The sequence below is a fragment of a genome, unplaced genomic scaffold, assembly GCF_019419815.1.
Source record: "Pyrus x bretschneideri cultivar Hongxiangsu unplaced genomic scaffold, Pyrus_bretschneideri_v1 Contig48, whole genome shotgun sequence".
NCBI classification, from domain to species: domain Eukaryota; kingdom Viridiplantae; phylum Streptophyta; class Magnoliopsida; order Rosales; family Rosaceae; genus Pyrus; species Pyrus x bretschneideri.
The window spans coordinates 3,231,522-3,237,521 of NW_025999785.1; positions in this window are offsets into that span (position 1 = coordinate 3,231,522).

A 6,000-nucleotide genomic window follows, 5' to 3' on the forward strand; every position below is an offset into this window, starting at 1 on the left:
TGAGAACACAAGCTCTCCTTTCTCTCAAAAATTTTGGCCAATCTAGAGGGGAATAGCTAGCAATCTTACTTCCTCTAGGTCACTCATTTCTTCTACAATATACCTAGGTGTGGAGACTTAGAGGTTCTCAATTTTGGGAACTTGGAGAAACCTTTTCATCCATCCAAATCCATGGATCCAAGATGCAAGGAATGAAGGCCCTCTCTTTGGGTGATTAGCCTTTGCTTATGCAAAGAGGAATCTACAAAGGTATTGATTTCTCAACTCACTTTGTTTTGAGTTGAGTCTTGGTTCACCTATCTACTAGGCTTTGAATTTCATGGGTAAATGTTTTGTTTTAAGTGCATACAAGCATGATTCCGCCTTTAATTGTTAATTGCATGCTATTGATGTTGCTTAAATGAACATGTTTTTCACAAATTTTCCTTCAAAAGGCTTGCTGGCAAGTTAGGCCAGGCTGCAAGGATAGCCCAACAAGGCTGCAGGGACAACCTAGCAAGGCTACAGGCTTGTTGGTGGGCTCGAGGCTTCAGGCCTGTGGAAAACCTAACCCAGGGCGAAGCCTTGTTGTTTGTGCAGGAGCAGCAAGCCCACAGGGCTGCTGCAAGGTGGTCCATGGCGTTGAAACAACGCCGTCCTGGTGATAAAATGGATGTAAGCTAGCCATGTTGGCTCGGCAGTGCAGCGTGGAGCCGCGGCTCAACCGCGAAAAATCCCAATTTTTTTTTGAATTCTAGGGTTAAAAAATAACGCTAATTGATTTAAATTAATTTTGATGATTTGACTCATAAATTCCACATAGCATAATTGCGTATTGCATGAAAAAATATATATATTGACAAAATATATGAACACATATGCAATATATATAATTGAAAGGAAAATATAAATATAAGGGGTTTATGCATCATGGGGAATGTTTTCATACTTCAAGGTCGTTTCAAATATCTTAATTTATTTTAAAAGAACCTGATTGGCAGAAAACGATTAAGCCTTTGATTGTTTAGAAGAGCCTCTTTCTACAATCCTTTAGTTCCTTGGCTTCTGGCAAGAACGTGCTGATAACATGTTGTAGGCCTAATTTACTGAACTATATTTAGGACTAGAGAGGGAGAGGGTCGGCGGTAAGAGAGAGATTTAATTCTGAGGTGTGTGTTATTCCACCCTATTGTGCCTTTATTTACAGTAGTAGGGAAGGTAAATTCCTTACATTAAAAGGATTATAACTCTAATAAGATAATATCTAGTCTAAGAGATATGGTAGAATCCCATAAGGATATCCTAGATATGTTAGAATATACGCGATCACATTTCTAATCTAATATGACTGCAACAATTCTCTCTTATATAAAATAGTTTGTTTTTAAAACAGAGTTGGCATTGTTAATGAAATAATGAATCGAGTTTAACCCAACATTTTCTCTACTAGGAATTGGCTTTGCAAAAATATCTTTGTTCCATCAAAGTCAACCAATCCCATTAGTGGCGGAGCTAGTATAGGGTCATTAGTTGTCCTTGACCCAATAACTCCAAAAACCCCATATATATATTTGTCTATACATTGTATTTGACCACTATAAAGAGTTAAGGCAAACTAAATTACAACCCCCTCTCATACTTCTTCTATTTGCTTCTATCATATTTGTCTTTCTTTTCTCTCTTTTTGTATGAAATACTTTAGTTCATGAAAAGCATTAGCAATCTTCAACATTACTCCATAGTATCTTGCATCCACCCTCGACAAGCCTCTACAAATAATAATAGTTATCGACATATGTTGGCAGGAATTGGTAGGTACCTGCTAGATGCTCGACGAAATGGCCAATGAAGCTTTTTAGTTGATAATTATGATCCCATTATTTGAAAATCCTGGTTACGCTACTGAATAACATATATAGGCAACAAAGAAGTCACACTGCAATAAATATGCATTTTAGTGAGGGAGACACTTTGAGAAAATAAAAACTATACTTTGATCCAGTTGTTAATATGGGACTAATTCAACTATTTATAAACACATCACATGCAAGGTCACTCTTTTTTCTGATGTGGGATTGCTACTTTCAACCTCCTCAACTATGAGGGACTTTCAAGCCTAGCTCACGGGACATGGAGCACATGTAGCCATTGGGCTTTACAATTTACATGCGGAACAACATGCTTTAATATCATGAAAAAAGTTGAATTCCACCATAAAACTAATTCTCAATATTGAGAGCATCCCCAACAACTTATAAACAAATATAAAGTTACTCGTTTCCTAGATGTTGGATTGATAATCTCAATAATTTACACAGAGCGCATATTCATTATAGGGTTGTGCTTCCCCAATTCATTTAACGATAAGGACAAAATAAAGGGTAAAATAAATAGTACTATGATTGACTTTTTAATGTAAAAATGTGATTTTTCGTTAAAATGAACTGTATCGGGAGTTTTTCGTTAAAATTCCCTTGATTTAAAGGTATAAAGCTATAGAAACAGGGTTATCACCCTAAGATACATTGATCGAATTGGGTGAAATATATATGTTAATATATTTATACTTGTTAGTTTCTCATATCGTTACCACTAAAATTTATCTGTTAATTTGTGTATGTAAAAGTACTATTAATTTGGATTAAGAAATGATTTGTATAAATTTCAACTTACCAAATTCCCATTCATAAATGATTTGTTTAAATGTCAACTTATCAAATTTCCATTCATATATACTCAGCTTGCCCACAGTTAATGTCAGTTTCAGTTTGTCCAATCTAAAGCCCTATCCCATAATTTAGGGCTCGGTTGAAAGTACTTTTAAAATGGTTAAAAAAGTTTTTGGTGAAAATGTTGGATTAATCATCAGTAAAAATGCAAGTGAAACATAAAAAAACGCTTGAAGTGCTTCATATAAACTATGTCGCAAATTAGTAAATTAATTAAGTCGCAAGTTAAACTATGTCGCAAGTTAGTAAATTAATTAAGTGGCTGCTTGCTGTTGTAATCAGAACTTTTGGTGATTGATGCATCAGCAAACTCAAGTGTAATTTTTAAGTTGATGGGATGATCCCATATGATAATTAATTAACTTCACTTGCCTAATTAGGAAAAAAAATAATGAATATATGAAACTGGTGTTGGAAATGTTCCAAGTGGATGGGGGTGGCAATCCAAAACTTGAGTGAATATAGTCTATATATCCCGCTCGTAAATGCATTGTTTTTAGACAAACCTACCAAATCAAATCCACTAGGTCTCCAAATGAGAACTTTTGTCCAACACTAATGTCAATGTAGCGCTATTTCAAGTCGAATATAAATTGATTAGGAATGTCATAAGCTTAGCTAGGGTTTTCTGTCCAAAGGCACTTGGTGAACCCTCTACATTTGATTTTAGAGTACATGCATGCTTAAAGATTTGCTGAGAGATGTTATTGAAAACCTGACCTCGGGGTGGGTTACAACTCTTAACTACACTTGAGTTATAAATCTTTTACAAAAAATAGCATTTTTTCAAAAGAATGCATTATAAGTTTTTCAGAGTCTCAATAATAAATTCTTGAAAACATAAAGTCAAAACGCAAATAATATGGGGTAGTACTTGTAACACTTCGTGATGTGGATATATCATATCTTTGCATGATATGGATTAGATTGGATAATGGTAGTCAGGCGCCTCCTATTTGCCATATAAAGCAAAAAGGCAAAATGATGAAATCAATTTGCTTGAATGTCACAGGCTCAATTTATATTTTGCAAAAATTTCCTCCACTTTTGACTGATTATACGCACATGATTTAATCTTAGATCTCTCTTCTTTTCTTTTCTTTTTTCTTCCAAAAAAATTATAAAATAAGAGCAAGCACAATTTCGATAGTAATGGTTTTCATAGATTCAATTCAACTGGTTTTTGGGGTCCCATTATTTCTGTGACTTGAAAAACCAAACATTCCCTTTGATTTTCCTGGTGGAAATATGACCCAGTGTAGGTCCTCCTTTTTCTCTTCTTTCTCGAGTCATCGCTTGCTACTACTTAATCTCGAAGGTTCATGCATGAAATCTTGATGGGGTCCTTTAATTTGGATATTTTCGTCCTCTCATGCAGGCTGCAGCTTTATCAGATTTTGGATGTACTCATTAGGGTAACCCAAGTAGGGTAATCATTAGGGTTTCCCAAGCAGGTTCATCGCTAGGGTTTCCACGTAGGTTAGTCATTAGGGTTCCCACGCAGGTTAAATTTGAGATTTGGTTTTTATTAAAAAAAAAAAAATGCTAAGTAAGCTCTTTTTAAGGTTGAACTTTTCGTAGAATTGTGCAAAAAATATGAAGTAACGGAATATTAATAAAGAATACTATTTTGAAACATTTCTCTTTTAATTATTGGTAATGATTTAACATGGTTAATCATGCAATTTAAAGGTCTTATCAGCATTATTTTTCGATTATCTGCAAGCTTAGCTGATATGTAGCTATGCACGCGTGATGACATGGCAACAAAAAGGATATGGAATCTTCATCATATCACGATTGTAATTAAGTTTTATTTTTCTTGCAAACTATAGTAGTGTCAAACCATCGTCAAAGATACTAATCAATGTTAATCACTTTAGTGGACGTGGGAAATCTCATGTATAAGCACAAGAAAATTATCTTATGATTTGACATGTTATGTTATGTCATGTTTTTAAGAGTATTATTAGGGACGTCTTTGACATTTTAGGATTTTGTACAAGTTTTACAAAATATGGGTTTTCCTTAAGATAGTATTCCAAGATTTCATTTTTGGACAATGTAATTCATGCCGTATTCAACTAACAAAAAATTTCAACTAATTTTTTTTTTCTTCATGATTTAGGGTAAACCCTTGAAAAAGGAGCAAGGATGGAAGAGGTAGAGGAAGTAATACACAAGTTAATTATATTTTTATTGTTTAATTGTTAGAGAAATGTAGAAACCTAATATCTTGTATAGTCATATGTTAACTGAAAACTTTTTATTGGGAAATATGTAATATGTGCATATGTAATATATAGGAGGATGAGAACTTATGGAGCGTTCCTAAATTTGGGCTTTAAAATTGGAGTCCTGTTCCGATGAACTGTTTGCACATCTTCAATGTCATCCTTGAAAAGTACAAATTATTGATAATTTAAAGCATACAACTAAATAAGACTTTAAATTTCAAATTTACAGTTTGATAACGTAATATGTTTAAAATGTCTAAAAAACTATACTGTCATGGAAGTAGTTCAGGTTGGACTGATACTTGATAAAGTCGTGTAAATAGCATGTGCATTCAATCAAAATCTGAGACTAACTTCTAAAGATATTGGCAAAACTCAAATCTTCCATGCTGGTTTTGATTGGAGTTTGGAGAGAGAGAGAGAGAGAGAGAGAGAGAACTCCACCACGGCTAAGGAAAAAAAATAGTATCGCATGTTGTGACAAAGGATTGCAGATGGAGTAGTTGTCTTAGTCTAAAAAATCACACTCAGCAGAAAGCAAAGAGCTTTTTTTTTTTTTTTTTTTTTTTTTCTCTCCAAAACAGTTGATGGTACTCAAAAAAGCAACACCGATCCACTTTCTAACTGTCCAATGAGGCAAGAGATGGACATACATAATGCACCTTGGGATGTCACCATAACACATCTCGGACGATAGGCAGTGCTATGCGTTTAACTTTCTCATATTACATTATATTATTCCTCTGAAATGTTATAATGGCGTTTGAGGTGGACATATATAGGTCTCTCAAAAGAGGAATAAAGACTTGCAAGAAACAGGGAGGTCAAATTAACTGTGCCTGTCATGCGTAAGTGAAGTTTAGGGGTGTGGTGTAAGTCTTTCTACAAAATGATTTGCATAAAATAAGGACACAAAAGTGACGGTTTTTCAAACCAATTATGAGTATATGCAGTTCGGGTGTGCATGTAAGTCTCCTTAAAAATAGGACTTACATAAACTTGTTCCAAAAATGTCAATTCTTTAATAACTCCAAGTGTCAATGGAAACAAAAAGC